We start from the raw sequence: 17,170 nt of genomic DNA, 5'->3' as shown, positions 1-17,170 counted from the left end.
ACAGATTGCTTTCCTGGTACTTACTCCATCATGGGCCAACCTGCTCCATTCTGCCCTTGCTACACTCTGGCTTCACTGTGCTCCCCTACCCTACTCCAAATTCCCACCAACCACCACTGCATCTAAACTAATACCTCACTTACTCTGCCTTCTCTACTCATCCTCCTATCCTGTGTCTAACTGCACTATTCAGTCACAAACTGGTGTCATTATACCATCCCCACCCACTTCTGCTCTAAATTCCTTCTCAAATCTCACTCTGCTGCCTTCCCATCAAAATCTATCTATTCTCCACACTAGTATTACTGCTCATTACCTCACCTCACCTCACTGTACTACAAGATTTTTTACAACACTAACCATGCTGTTTCCCTCCTGTATCATCTTATTCATCCTCCTCCTCTCATTCCTAACATCCCCACCAGTGGTAATAATAAATAAGCATACCCCAGTCATTACTTCCTCCTCACCTATTGACCATCTTCCTACTAGCTACTCAAAAATCTATTCAAGCTTATTTTCCATAACTCCATTCCACTGTTGTAACCCCAAAGTACTAAAACATGTCAATCTCAATGTCAAAGTAATACTTCTACCCAGCTGTGCTAAAAATGCCATAATAAAGAAAAAAATCTTTCTCCATCATATATCGGTGTGGCGCCATCCACCCCAACCCAAGTCCCAACCAAACTCCAAACCAAAAAATACACCCTAAAAGTTTAAAAGTAGTCACTCTAAATGTTAGAAGCATGTGCAATAAAATCACAGATTTTCATGCTTGGATGACTTAACACAACCCAGACATCCTAGCCACAACAGAGACATGACTAAAACCTGGAATAAAAGATGATGAAATAATACCCCTGGTTATAACATTATTAAGCTTGACAGAACACATTAAAAAGCAGGAGGAATAGCTATAATCTTCACAAACTATACTCATAGTAACCCCCTATACAGGCACAATCCCAAATTTTGGAAAAGTAGAAATCCTAATCTCATCCTTAAAACTTAATAGAGTCAAGAACATACACATTGTTGGGCTACATATCCCCCAGAACAGAACATTCCAATACTTGAAAACATACTATCCTGGATAGCACATACAATCACAAATGAAATTATCCTATTGGGTGATATTTATATCGACTGGCAGTTTTTATCTGTAAATTCAGCAATAGACAGCATGAACTATTTTGGATTCACTCAGCTTATTAATACACCAAGATATATCAAAAATAACTCCAAACAATCTATCCTGGACTGATTCTGGTTACCAACCCATCTAATTTTTCCTTCTTAGGTACCCTCCATGATACATTAAGTGACCACCTGCCAGCTTATACCCACAGGAGTATTACAGAACTAACAAAGGAACATAAGCTCAAAACTACCTGTAATCTCTCCAGTTTCTCCAAAGAGTCTTTCAATGAAGCTCTGAAAGTAGTTAACTGGTCCATCTTAAAAAAACTCTTCCCTTAAATGATGCAGTTGAATACTTTAATGCAGCATTTCTAAATATTCTTTACACCATAGCCTCACAGCATACAAAAAGAATTAAAAACAGCCATACTTCAGGGCTCACTGACCAATGCAAAATCCTTATGAAAGACTGTGACAAAGCATGGATTAACTGACAAACTGTCAAAAGAATAAAATGACAAAAATTGGCAACTATTCAGGCAGCTATAAAACCAAGTCAAGAAACAAGTTAATATAGATAAAAAGTGTTATTATGTACTCACCTACAAGATAGTCATAAAAACTATCCTAAAAAATTCTGGTCCTTCATATCCTCTCTCATCAACCTAAGTAAAAAAAAAAAAGGATCCCAGCCCATACCCAGACATTCCCCCTCTTCAAACAGCTACCTATTTCAATACATACTTCATAGAATGCATAGCCAACTTAACCTCAAACTCACCTAGCACACCCTTTCCACACAGCTAACTTCCCCTACCTTAGACCTTAGTACATCTCCTTCACAAAACTCACCTAACTGCAACCTCTCTGATACACACATAGACAACTCCACCTATTTTACCTTTCAGCCAGTTTCTGTGACTCTCATAAAAAAGCTTTTACATAAACTAAAACCTTGTTACTCCTCAGCCTTCAGCCTTCCCCCGGAATACCCAAATCTAGCTACAGATGCAATAGCATACCCAATCAGGCATTCTTATGAATAGCTCAATTACAGAATCCTGTGTCCATAACTTATGGAAAATGGCACATATCCCCTTACATAAAGGAGGTAATTCCACTGACATTATAAATTTCCATCCCATAGCCATGCTGTCTCCCCTCTCTACAATCCTTGAAAGATGTATACATGAACAATTTGTCCACTGTCTCTTACAAAAATAAGCTAATCGCCAGTACACAACATGGATTGCGGTCAGACCACATCACCTCCATTGCATTGCTATCATTTACAGAGACTGCCAATAAAGCTTGCAACTTTAATAAACTTGTATCTGAAGTATTTCTAGATCTATCTAAAGCCTTTGACATAGTCTGTCACATTAAATGTCTCAATCAACTTTTCAGTCTGGGTCTATCATCTCCGTCTATTCAGTGGTTCTCTAGCTACCTTGCCAACAGGCAACATGCTGTGAAATGGCAAGGGTCCATCTCTGCATATCTTCTCACTTCCACAGGAGTCCCACAAAGATCCATTCTTGGTCTTGTACTATTCAGTATTTTTATAAATAACCTACAGTCATCTTCTTGTGAAGGCATCTTGATTCAATACGCATATGACTCGACCATCATCTGCTTTTCAAACAAAGGGGCAGAAAAAAAGCATAATAAACGGTGTTAACCAATGTAAGAGGTCTAACCTATTTATTTCACAAAATAAAAATTTAATTCAAGTATTTGAAAGGGCTGTGGAAAAAGACATTTATAAGTTATACAATAATCAACGTGTTGAGAAGTTTTTTAATTTAACTAGAAGTGAGCAAAGTGGCATTAGTAAACTAATTGGTAATGAAGAAATTGTTATAAAAATCCTGATAAAGGTGGAGGGGTAGTTGTTTTAGACACTAGTTTTTATATTGAATCCATGAATATGTTGTTAAATAGTGCTGACTATACTAAAATTACAAAGCATGAATGTAATGGCATTGTAACTAATGTGTTAAACAGTATAAAGAGAATTTTTGAGCAAACAGAATAGATAAGGATACATTTGATTATTTAATGGTGAACAACCCATCATTCCATTTATTTATAGGCTTCCTAAGCTGCATAAGTCTATGACTAAGCCTCCATTCAGACCTATAATATCTGCTAGAGGGTGGGTAACTGAACCCACATCTAAGTTTTTAGAAAGCCAAATAAGAGTGGGCTTTGAAAAGCCTGGGACAATCATTAAGAACACAAATGATTTTTTGAAACAACTATATGATTGGTCCAAGAATGTGAATTTTACTGATTGTATTTTTCTAACTTTAGATGTGGATTCACTATTCTTTGTAATACCTAATGGCACTGGAGTTTCTTACGTGAAAGAATATTTGTTAGATTTTACTGAATACTGTCAACATATATTAATCTGCTATGTGACTTATTACATATATTTTTGTTGAATAATGTGTTTTTATTTCAAAAACAACTTTATGTCCAAAAAAGAGGAGTAGCAATGGGTACCCCCTGTTGATAACAGTTATGCAAATATTGTTATGTTTATATGAGAACGGAACTGTATTCTTTCCACAGATAATGGTTTAGCAAGGAATGTTATTTTTTTACCGTAGATTCGTGTATGATTTGTTTTTAATATGAAAAGGTAGTGTTGACAGTTTTAATACGTTTTATGAATATTTATCCTCCACATGTTCCTTTCATCTGTTTTAAAAAAAAAAACAGTATCAACTGAGAGTATTGACTTTTTGGACATAACAGTGTTTAGAGGCATCAACAATACTTTAAATACTCATTTATATAGAAAGCCTGCTAAGAGAAATGCATACTTATATCATGATAGTATGCAGCCTCAGTGTATGTTTGACAATATAGTTAGGAATCAACTTTATAGAGTTGCAAGGCTGAACACGATTGATGAGAACATGTTGCAATTATATAACACTGCTGCAGAGTTTGTTAATAGAGGTTATAATAAGCAGAAAGTACTGAAGATTTGTGAGGATGTTAAGAGTTGTAGATCTACCACAGCTATGCCATCATTCTCAGAAGCTGGCTAAGAAGTACTTATGAATAAATGTTCACAGGGTAAAGTAAGAGGCATGTTAACATATAATCAAAATACTGCCAGTCTTAAGAAAATCATTGAGAAATACTGGCACATCCTTCATGAAATACCAGGACTGCAGATGGCAGCCAATGAGAGACCATGCTTCAGTTATAAGAATAATCAAAGTCTGAAGCAGTTGTTATAAAGAGTAGACACATATATCTAGGAAGACACGACCAATTAAGAATGGTACCTCTGAATGTGGTAGATGTACTTTCTGTAGTTGTTGTGACAAATATTTTACTCATCTAGTTTCTAACAAGACCTTTAGACTTAATGCATATGGTAATTGTGAAACTAGAAATGTTGTCTATCTGCTATACATTTGTAAATCAAACTGCACGAGGGTCATTCGCTCCAAAGATCTTAATCTAGCCTCTGACATGAACAGATCATGCTGGAGAGATAGATATATCTCCCAGAGACTGCTACTTCTCTGGGACTAGCTTCCAATTCACATGAAACAGAGTCCCTCCATGACCATCTTTAAATGCTACTTAGCTCAATGGATGGGTGACCCCAAATTCACTCCTTGGGTAGCGCCCATGTCCCTCCTGGACAGAGGAAGTCATTAGTAATTACCATAGACCCTTAGTAATTACCATAGACCCTTACCTGTGTGAACTTCACTCACCTAACCACTGACAACTGGTGCAACTTGGGATAAATATGGCTAGGCTTTTAAGGGCTCTAGAGCCATTAGCCTAGTAACCTTCTATGAACCAATGAACTTATAAGGAGCATCCACCACTCTCTGCCTTTTCCACCTTTACTCTTTATTCTTCTCATCTTTCTTCTGCTGCTTACGTTATCATGAGGGTTCATTATAGGCTATTTAATGATACTGACGTTTGCTTCAACCCTGTACATGTCATGACTAACAGGTTACACTTCTTAACATAACATTTTTAAACAGTGCGTAAATGGTAGTGCTTCTGTTTTTCTTCCTTCCTTCTTCCCCTTTCCCTTTCCTTTCCTTTAACCCCCTTTCTCTTTTACTGCTTATAATTAAGAACAGAACTCTTATAAAACATAATAACACAGCAAGGTAACTGATACAGGATGCCTAAATGGCATTTCTTTCCTTAATGAACATAAGTGATCATCAGCAGCTTACGTTGTAGACATTCCCAATAATTGTATTGTGGGGTTTTTCATCCTTTCCCTTCCTTCACCTTTTTTCCCCAGGGCTCACATTACTTCTGTTATTCTTCCTTTACTACCTTGTAGTTACATTCACAGATCTGCCTCCTGTGAGCTTATAAGGAGCCTTCCCCAGTCCATGTTTTAGTAGATACTTGGCCTCACGTTACAGTCTACAACCCCCTATGTCCACAGTTTCATGGTTTGCCTGTATCCACAAAGCAAGAAAGAAAAAAATGACACTTTAGTGTTTTTAATTGAATTTTTACAAGTCCATCATCTGTGTGCTCATGCAAGCCTTTTTTCAGCACATATCTTCAGTCCATTCTCTGCTTCTGCTCACTTAACTTTCACGTAATCATTTAGTTCAGATTCACACTGCTGACCAGCAGCAAAAACAGTACACACTGTAAACCATGCTCTCTCCCTTCTAAGCGCATGTATCTTTATGTGATATGTCAGCCCCCCCAACGTCCGGAGTTCCGTGTTTTATCTGAATCCTGCCATAGATAAAACAAAAATGGCAGTTTAGTAGTTTTGCAGGTTTATATTGATCATTCCTCTTCTCTTCTCTGTTGTGTTTCCTTGCTTCTTTTATCAGCTTGGCCTTTTCCTTTAACTGTTGTTGATTTTTAAAAAGTGGGAACATCTCTATTCCCGAGGATTATGTAGCCGTTTTGTTCACCTCTTCCATTTCTCCACTTTGCCCATGTTTTTGCTTTACCTCCTGCAATATACTACATAGATTTATTGGTTGTTGGGGTATGCTGAGTCCTTTTTTAGGGTCAGTTACTCTCCTAGTAGTCCCATTTAGGAACACCCTGAAGACGCAGGCCACATCTTTCTTGCTTCATATGCAAAGTCCTGGTCTATCAATACTCTTCTGTCCTCTATTGTCACTTTTACTCCTGCTTCCCTTGCCTTCTGCAGAATTCTTTCTTTGAGCTCATAAGAAAGAAATCTCACTATTATCTGCCACTCATATTTTCTGCCATCTCCTGTCATGCTGATCTATGTACACTCCCAATGTTGATATCTCTTTCATCCATTTTATTCTAGCTGGCTATCCATTCTCTAACTTTCCTTTTATAGTATGGTCGAACCCATCCTTCTCTAATGCCCCTGATTTTAATATTTTTTCATCTCACTTGGTCTTCCAAGTCTATCTGCTTCAGCTCTATACAATCAGCCCTGGCTTCGACTGCATCTCTTCTCGACTGTAGTTCTATATTCTCCTGAATCAGGCCCAGGATGATAGTTGTCTGCTCATCAACTCCTTTTTGAACACTCACCAACTTCTCTTGACTTAAAAGATTCTCCTTTACCACTTGCATGAAGTCCATTATTTCTGACCAGACAGCTGTGAGAGTTATATTCTCAATGGCAACATCACCACCACCTTTAAACTCCATTAGTTTACTTTTCCCTGCTTGCAATGCTCTCTTTTCTCTTCTATTCCTCTTCAACATACAGCCGGAGAGTTTATGACTATAGGAATACCAGGTTTAGAGTAAATTTGCAGCTGTCTTTTTCTTTTTTCTCCTTTTGCAGAGAAATGCTTGGACTAGCATGTTTTAGGCTCACAGCCATACTGGAAGTCCAAATCTTGTATTCTTGTGTTTTGCTCTGGATGTTTTAAACCTTCTGTTCTAAGACTCCTTAAACCACTTTCTCACTTGCAGTGTCACTTTGTTTAACCAGTAATAAATTGAAGTTTGTTTGTGAGGTTCTTTATTATTACTGTTTTTTCTTTTGCAAAAATGTCTACTGTGGCTAACGTGGCATGAGCAGTTGCTGTATTTTAGTGTGCTACACCCTACTCTAGCAATTATGTAACAGCTGCCTTCGAGGAAGCCAATGATCAGTGAATCTGGGTTCTTGAACACTGTGGATTTGTCCAAGTGAGGCTAATTTCAGGTAGATAGATTAGTATAAAATAAAATAGTATTGTCATGTTATATGAAACTGAATTTGAACCTCGTGTCTTTTCTTGGTTACTGTTGCACAATGAATAATATCTGATAACCTGTCACTCTGTATTTCATTTTCTTGAGTAACATCATTAGCCTTGCATTCTTGGCAGTAAACTGTTGAACCATGTTTCACTTCCTGTGTTGCTCAAACTATCCTCTTACGGCCTTTGTTTCATCATTGCTAATGTTCTCTAAGGTAGTCTGCAGAAATCCTTAATGATAAATAGACTTCCATGAGTAAAACTGGTTTACAGACAGAAACACAGTATTTACTTATTTATTTTAATGCATTTTTGGCCTCCTTAATGAGGAAACACAGTGTTTATGCTCAGTTTTTCCCTTTCTGAACAACCTAAACAATGTCTTAATTTGAAAATACATAGTACAGCTCTGCTAATTCTGGTGCTAAATTATGTAGCATGCATCCTAACATAAAACATTTTCTGACTGATGGAATGCATTCATGTGAAAATTCACATTCAAAAATAAATAGTATTCTTTGAGGTTAAATTAATCTCAGTCATGTCCCTTTGAAATGATGTGAAGCTAAATGTATGTATGTCCATTAAGTACTTATGCAGCATTTCATACTGTGTTTCTCACCATTTCTTGGTTAAAGAACTTCTAGAATGAGGATTTGCTGCTTGTTCTTTGCTATAATTGTGTCATATGTTTCAGTGGGTCTCTGCATGGGACACAGACACTGGGTGCCTACTGTAGGTGTAAGTGGAGGTAAAACACATTGCTTCTTCTCTCTTCTTGCCTACTCTAATGTATTCTGCACCCATCCTTAACATCCAAGTGACCTTGCTAAACAAATGTGATCAATATTACTGCAAAATAGCACAATTCTTTGCCAACCTTCCAAACAGAACCCACCACTATACCGCCCTAAGGGAATTACAGTGGCTGGAATTCCCACATTATCTAACCTACTCATAACTTCCACAATTCAACAATATTGTGTATAAACTAACAAATGTCCATCTGTCTCCAACCTTATACAAATATATAACCTTTCTAGTCCACTACGTTCATCAGACAAATACCTATTACATGTATTCAAACTCAACAATTTTGCTGGCAAATCACTACTCTTCTACCACCTCCCTAAATCCTGGAACTCCACCCCACTAGCAATACAGTAAGAACACTCCCTAAAATAATTTAAAAACTGAACTAAATTCCTACCTACTCAGTTATCAGGTCTATACATATGATGTTCCTGGATAAACTCCAAACCCTTGCTAACTATCACCACTCTTTTATGTAACTGGCTATAATACAGCTACTTCTTCATAATCCCTAACTCAGTGTTGGATTTAAACTGTGTCACAATGGTGCAGACCTCCCCCTTTTCCTGCTGTGACCATACGTTGTCTAGCTGCAACTCACTTATATCACTTTATATCACAACCTCTCTTTGTTACTTCCCAAAACTCCTGTATGTATGTATGACAACGTGTGGCCATTCTGTAGTGCTCTGCTCAAAGCATTATTAATCTAATTTTCACAATCTTTCTTTAGCTGTTCCTGTAATAGTTTCTGCCACTTTGCACATGCAACACTCCAATGCAGAGCATGCTTTACAAATGCTTCTCATCCAGAATTCACACACTACACTGCTGAACAGTATAACGGATCAACTCTGTGCATAACTCTCAACCATACTGCTTTTTGACAGTACACACTGATCTGTCACACTCTCAGAAATATCAGTCTGTTATTCCTAGGACTGCACCATATAAAGTCTTTTTTTTTCCTTGCTTGCATCTAATACCACAGAAAGCACCCCAGACTGGGAAGTGAAAAGTGCGGTATCAAAATCGGTGAAGTCAGTGTGTCATTTATCAACTCTCCTACCATGTACATTGAGTTAGTGAACGGGTTTACATCTCTAAGGTGTAAATGAGATGATTCCTCTACACTATGTCACTATGAGATTGTCATTTTATCAGAAGATGTGCTCTCAAGTCAACCCTGAAAACGGTTACTCTGATCACTGGGCTTACCCAGTCAACAAAGACTCTCAAAAAAGAGTTCTGATTTTCTGGGCATTTTCTTGACAAACAGAGATTATTCAAACCAGGTGGTTTTTGAGATCAGCAGCTGATGCGTGACAGAAGCCAGCCATGAGGTAGGCAGTGATAAGTACTTTGTCTTGCCGATGTGCAGGACTCTGGACAGCCATGGTTGGAACTCAGATCAGCTCCCTTTACCAAAAATCCATTCTGTGGTAAAGGGTTTATGTGGGTGAACAAGGCTGCAAAGGATAACTCCATTGGAAAGTTTGTGAATGCAAAAGGGCTGCTGTATGTAAAAGGTCAGGCTTTTGACTTTGCCGACTGTACACTACTTGTTTTTTACTTTCTGTGAATGCATTTCCTTGTACACCTGGTTTAGACATACATTTTTTTAGGCAAAAATTCTTTGGATGTTGTTATATTTTTGGTGTCTCTGGTTTTGTGGGAAAGCAGTATGGCTTTATTCCTACAGTGATGTTTTACTTGCCGACCTTAGCTTAATTTAAAAAACGTATATATTTTTGCTTTCAGGTTGATTGACTTGCGTGTGTTCTTTGAGATTGTACACTACATTTTGTGGAGTGCCAAATAATGACTTGCTTGCCATCTGATACTCCAAAATAACTGTAGATACGCAAGGAATATATCAAGGACTGAAGAGATAGATCCACAGTCTAGTCTGATGTATGGAATTATGATACTTGTGATTTTTACTGTTCGGTAGTTTTTATTAATAGTGGAATGCATTCAATTTTTTAAATAAAATGCTGTCTTCGTTAGTATTTTAGTAATTGGTTAAAGGCCCATACGCATTTTCTCCTGGTTGGAGCAACTGAGGTAACTGTTCATTTATTTCCACTCAACTTGTACTGTTCAAAAGATCCTCCTTAATGGAGTGAATATGCTAGTCCTGATCAGGCGTATAGTGTCAGATAAGAAAAATTCAGGTGCTGTTGGTTAGACCGTGGCTTTCAAATTTCCATTATTTGAACTCAATTTTTGATATATCCATTAGAAAGAAGGTAAAACTAGGTGCATTGTATAGAAACAAACAATTCCTCACCAAGACAGCCAGAATTTCTGCTGCCAATTCCCACCTAATCTCCACTTTACTCTACACATTTCCTATACTTACCTACATTAGACAAACAGACCTAAACAAGCTCAAGGCTTGCTACAATAAAATTGCTAAGTTTGCCACTGGTGCATCTTATCCCAGCCACCACTGTATCTCACTTAGAGAACCTGATTGGCTTGAACTCCCACAACTTCTTCACCTGAATCAACTCTCTCTTGCCCACAAGTTAGTAAACCATCCCACTGTTGACAATTTAGTGGTATTTGTGATACATCTAGTGCTTTTTTGAACTTCATAGCTCAAAAATGTGGTCCTTAGTGCCTAGCACAAAATCTGCGTGTTTCCAAAAGTGGGAATATTTTTTGTTCAATAAATCCACTGGGCTGCGATGCCATGCGCACACCCTTTTCTCTGGCATTATTGATGGGAGGAAACCAGTCAGATGACGTAACGCACTTCCTCTGGCAAGCTTCAACCAATAGGAATGCAGCCATGCTAACCTGAATAACTGAGTGTTGACAGTTCAGGGCTTTATATGGAGAGCAGCATGTGTGAGATAGAAGCAGTGGTAACACTGGCCTTTGAGATGACGTGGAACAGCACGACAAGTAGCAGATACTGCAGCCAAGAGGACTCTGATTCAGAGCTTGAGCAGTTTTTCACAGCACGCACTTCCTTTATCTGCAAACCTCATAAGGACAAGGTACGGGACAAAGAATTTATTTTGTGCGTTTAATATATCAGTAATACCGTAAGCGAGAAGAGACCACACAGCTTAAAAAGTCTATGATAAAGCATTTTCTGGTTCTATTTACACTGTTTTTATTGTGTTTCAATTACGGTAAGGAAAAAAATTAATTTTTTTTAAAGGATAACACTTAACAATAAAGTATTTTCTGACCCTTAACTTTATTCTTTTTAAGTAAAATAATGTAGATATTTACATAGTTTAACAGTGTATTTTTTTATTTAACAGAAAAACTAGAAATATTTCATTGTTTTTTTGTTAGTTTAACGTTTCTGAAGTTAAGAAATTTGACAGAGTTTGTATGTGTGTATGTGGGTGTGTAACTACTCAACTGTTGTGCTTTGTGTAGCCAAGTGACGGGAACCTAACTGTTTTAAGCAGGTAGTTTGTTTGATCAGGATGTAAAAGCTGAAAGCTAGCGAGTGTGTTCAAAGTTCAGATTCGAAACGGACGAAGCAGGTTGGTACTTGTGGGGTCCTCACTTCCTCTGTGCAATCTTGGCGTTTGTTTATTTTACACAGTTTGGTGGAATGGAGTAATTTCCCCTGAAAAAATGTACCTTGTCTTAACACCTTAGTAGCCCTTCTCGTATTTCTCAGGTTTAGCTCCTTATAAACAGCATTCCTAATTTTGGGCCCTAAAATGCCAAGTTTCTGACCTTTCCATATCACACTTCTCAGCTGTTCAGATCAGAAAAATTCACACCAATACAATTCCAATTTTCGAGCATCTTTCTAATTATATAAAGGTAATGAAAATATATCCGTATTTGGGGGCATTTGTTCCCCCATAATTTTAGTAGTTTCTTCTAGATCTCTGCTAAGAAGTTGAGGCACACCATTACTATTCATCTAAATAACTTGTTAAGCGAGCACCTTTAATAATAACCTGCAAGCATCGTCGTTGATGGTTGTGGTGACCTGTTGACATATGAAGTGCTCCAGATTATGGCAATGGGAGGCTGAGACATCCAAAGAAGCTTGAGGTCTCTAGTAAATAGTTTGGTCTCCAGTAAAGGAGACGTGATGGGGTAGGAGTGATAGGTGGATTCCTAATAAACTACGACTCGGTTCTGTGTGGAAGCATTTTTTCTGTAATAGTACAGTTCTTTTTTTGCATTTTCATCTAGTGAAGTTTTGTTTATTGTTATCCGAATGCTGTCGTACCTGCATGAGCTTTGTATTTTTTCTAGTATTTGCATATAAAACCATAGAAACAAGAGACTAATACAGAAATCAGCGACACTTTAAAGTATTACTATGGATAACTACAAACAGTGAGATAATGTTTATAGTTCTAAATTTATTTTACTCTAGAAAGTATTGCCATTTAACTGTACTCCCTTTTCTCCAAAGCCACCAGCTTCAGGATGGATTAAGAGGGGAAAAGCTAAAATTTGAGTAAAGCTCAGGACCTTCCCTGAAAATCGACGATGGTAGAGGTATATAAAAAATGAAATGGAATACCATTACCGGGAATGTAATTTTTGTTGTCGTATGCACACACAGGGAGATGGAGTGGCCTTGAGTTTTCTTGTAAGAATGCTGTTAAGCCAGAATTTCATAGCGGAACCCCCCCTGCATTGAGCAGAAGTAGCTCCATTTTGTGATTTTTTTTTGATTGGCTCATATACCGGCATACTTGCCAATCAAAAATCGCCAAACACTGAGCTACTTGTCTTTAATGCGGAACTAAAGGTGTTTCACATTAAATACCATTTTTTTGGTCTTCAGCTAGCGTGAAGGACCTTTTTTTTTTTGGATCCCTACCTGCCGGAGAAGAAATCTGGCATCCCTGGACACAAGCGACTCTTGCGAATGGTTTGGGGGGTACCAAACTCTAGCGCGTTTTTGTCTCTGACAGTTGGCAACACTGAACCATCCTCTTAAAATCCCATCCCTTCAAAACCTTCTCCAGCCCTACTGCTCCACTAGACCACTATGCCCCAGCAGAAAAAATCTACTTCTAGTGACCAAACCCAAGAACTCAGTGGGAGAAGCACTATTCTCCTGCGTCATATCCAGATTATAGAACAATCTCCCCCCTCTATAACCACACTACCTTCTTGCAGTCACTTCAAGACTGTACTAAAAACTCACATAAAAAGTCTCTAGTTATGCCCATAATAACCCTCCTTTTACCTCCCCTTCCTCTCCCCTCTCCTAGCCACCCTGCCTCACACCGTTTGATCATTGCATTCCTTCCTCTGCAGGCTCTGGCTCACCCTTTACCCTCCCCTTCCTTCCTCACTCAATCTCTCAGACCTGTTATAACATGCTTAACTACCTCACATCATGTCAACTCCAAATACATATCCAACTGACTTACACCTAGCTTCCTCTCACTACCATGTATACTACTCATTCAGTCTCCTCTCTTACTCCTCTAGCTTCCCCTTCCATCCCATTAGTCCTCCTAGCTTGTTCTCCCTTCATGTGAAGCTTCTGCTTTATAGCTGTTTGAGTTTAGTGCAATATTTGTATATAAGATTTAGGTATGAGTTTAGAACAGTATCTGTTTGAGCTTAGTACTATCTATATATACATCCTACCTTTATTCCTAGCCTTTAGCTAGATGTTGGTATATCTGTTCATTGCTATGTTTCATATTGTATGTATAGCTAATGTTTGCTGCAGTATGTATTATTTGCTATTGTATGTATATTCAATTGTTCTTCATGTACTCTGCTACTCATTTATTGTTCTGTGGAGCTTTCCTCCCCAGGCCTCCACTGAAAAAGAACCTGCGTACAGATGGAATTTCACGGTAAACAAATGTAAATAAATAAATAAATGACAGTGACTCATGTTACTTATGAATTTATGAATTATAGTAATCAACCAATGCCAGACAATACTTTTTATTTATAAAATATATTTTAGTGCAAATGCTGTTATTCTGCCACTGTTCTAACTGAAATGTTGCCAATGTTTAAAAGGTGTCACTTGTTCATGGTCTTTGTCTATTATTTTTTTTTTTGTCTTGAGGCAGGAGGCTTAGACCTGACAATTCAGGTTGCTTTTGTATAATATGGCTACTTCAATGTGCTTTACACTTTTTTATGAAACATTAATTCAGAACATTCTTAAGCTACTAGATGGATTCAGATTATTTAAAAATGCGAACAGAAATTAATACATGGGCTTATCTGTTTACTTAAGTCTTACAAATGTTCCTCACAGTTCTGTAAAGCTGAAGTATTTACTGACATGCTTTGTTTTACAATGTACCAAGATTTATTTGCTTCATCAGTTCCAGATTATATTTTACATGCATTGCAAGCCCACAGCAGGATTTAACTGTAAGAAGTCTTGCTTTTTTTTAGGTAAGCCTTTAAGTTGATGATAGGAAGGAAACATATGTAAAATAGTTTCAAGGTTTGGTCAATAATAAGTGAAAAATTACTGGGAGTTGAGTTTCTTCCAAGTAGAAGCCAATTAGTACTGTCTAGTGAAAAGGAAAATGATTTTCTGCATGTACTCAGCAAAAATGGTGAAGTTGGAAGTCATAAGTAGGTGTAGTTTATCCAATTTACAATGAACATCTTCATAAATGTAGCTTTAGATTTACTAGTACTGTCAGTCTACTTGGCAGTGTCTGCAAACACAATGATCACTCTCAAGAGTTAGGGCAAATCATAAGATAAGGCAAGGAACTCAGCAGTGCCTATAAGAACACTGAGCACCCACTGATGTCAGGAAGACATATAATAAGGAGGTTTAGAACCCCAAACAACAAATTTTTACTGCAAAGACAATCCTTTTATTATAATTTCTGGCAGAAAAATAGATACAACTGTTGGCAACAGTAACACTAGACACCATACACAGCAGTACAGGCATTTTTATAAATTTTATTTACTTTCACCATGATCAGTGTAAGGAAGTGCCATTCAGCCCTGCACCTAAATTCCAAATACATTTCTGTGATAATTTTTTACCAATTTGATAATCATAGGTGATCACAGGAAGGGGTTATCTGTTGATGAATAGTCAGCAGATAAAGCAGAGGGCAATGTTTTACAAAAGTACCCCTCCCCCATGCGCAGTAAGAAGGCCCGTCCGTGCCCATGACCAAAAATACAAATACACCAACTCAGAGATCGCACTACTTTGAGGAAGAAGGTAAAGTACATTACATCACAAATATTATTGTTTTTCCTTGTGCTTTTTGCTGGAAGTGTATAAATGCAAATATAACAACTTCGAGATCGCACTTCTTTGAGGAAGAAGGAATGAATATTCATGATGTCACAGGCAAATCCGCATGACATGTCAATCATGCATCATTTGCATGCTACATCACAGGCATTAGTCTTGTCGATCAGTGTGGTCATGCCCATTCCTACGTGAAATGACTGGGGGGGTACTGTTGTAAAACAATGCCAAGTAGAGGACTGCTTGTATGATAAAGTGATCATTGTTTTGGCTTTGTTGGGGAGTGGGTACAATGCATACTGTCTTAACAGAGTCTGTCACTTCTCTGGAACAAGCTTCCAATTTATGTGAAACAGAGCCCCTCCTTGACCCTCTTCAAATGCAACCTGGATCAATAGATGGGTGACCGTAAATTCACTCCTGGGGTAGCTCTCATCTCCCTCATGGACAGAGAAATTTGGTATTAACTACCATAAACCATTACCTCTGCGAACTTCACTCACCTAACCACTGATAATTGGGGCAACTCAGGATAAATATGGCTAGGCTTGTAGGGCTCTAGGGCCATTAACTTAGTAACCTTCTATGAACATATGAACCTATGAAAAAGACCCTGAGAAATATATTAACAGATCTGATGCCAACAATGATTAGTTAATTCAGGCTTTTGAATTCAGTATTGTTATAGAGACAGTCAAGTTCTCTAACTACAGCAGGGTCTGTATAGAAGGTATTTTGAAGATGCATAGTTGCAAGCATTAGATGAACTGAACTAGCATACAGGCCATCCTTAGATCCAGTTCTAATGGATCTCTGGCACATCTGCAAAAAAAAAAAAAAAAGAGAATTGGAACCATTAGATCCAGGGATTTAAATTTTTAAATGTTATTTGTGCCATAAATAAGACATGTTGGTGAGATGGGTATGTGTCTCAGATGAACCCCATACCCTGGAACAGGATCACCATCCATTTTAAGCAGAGTTCATTCCTAACCCTATATAACAGTAACTTTGACCAATGGATAGGACATTGGAAATTCACCCCTGGTCTAGCCCCCTTGTCTTTGATAGACAGAAGCACACAGTAATGCCCAGACTAACATACCCCTCACATAACATCTAGAAAGTTCCTAACTAACATACCCCCCCCCCTAATAAATGCCCATGATACATAGGGACACAATTGGGTTGTATTAAATGGCTGGTCTTATAAAGGCCTTGGTGGCTGTTAGCCTAGTTTATACCTATGAACCTATAAACCTATGAACAATCTCCACTGAAACAACTTTGCTGTGATTGTTTTTTTCACTCTTTTCAGCTGGGAACCAGATAGATCAATTGACAGTGTTAACTTTATTTACTGCCCACCAGATCATATACAGGGATTTCTTACTTTTTTATTTAATCTTTATGGCGACTTATGCAGGGGATGGGATACTTTGCATGAAAGCAAGTGGCTTTTGCATGATACATGCAAAACAATCACTGATATGGCAAGTTTGGGGAAGGAATGCATGAACCTGTGTCCAAGAGCAAGAAGGTATCACAAACATCAAATGTGTACACAGATGGTAGTTGACCTTTTGGAGAAGGAGGTGAAGAGGTATGCTGTACATGAAAGACCAGGGTTATTACATTATCACTGTCAAATAAAAATGATATAGCTTGTTGGGAGTCAGTGTATATGTCTAATAGCAGCAATAAGAAATATGGTACTGTGAACATTATATTTTTCAATTTCTTTTCAAAGAAACATTAGATGTATACAGAATAAGGGTATCATTTTTGG

The sequence above is a fragment of the Protopterus annectens genome, chromosome 1.part0, assembly GCF_019279795.1.
Source record: "Protopterus annectens isolate FY-2018-M chromosome 1.part0, PAN1.0, whole genome shotgun sequence".
NCBI lineage: Eukaryota > Metazoa > Chordata > Ceratodontiformes > Protopteridae > Protopterus > Protopterus annectens.
The sequence above is the reverse complement of the archived record's forward strand: the minus strand, read 5'-3'. Positions refer to the sequence as shown.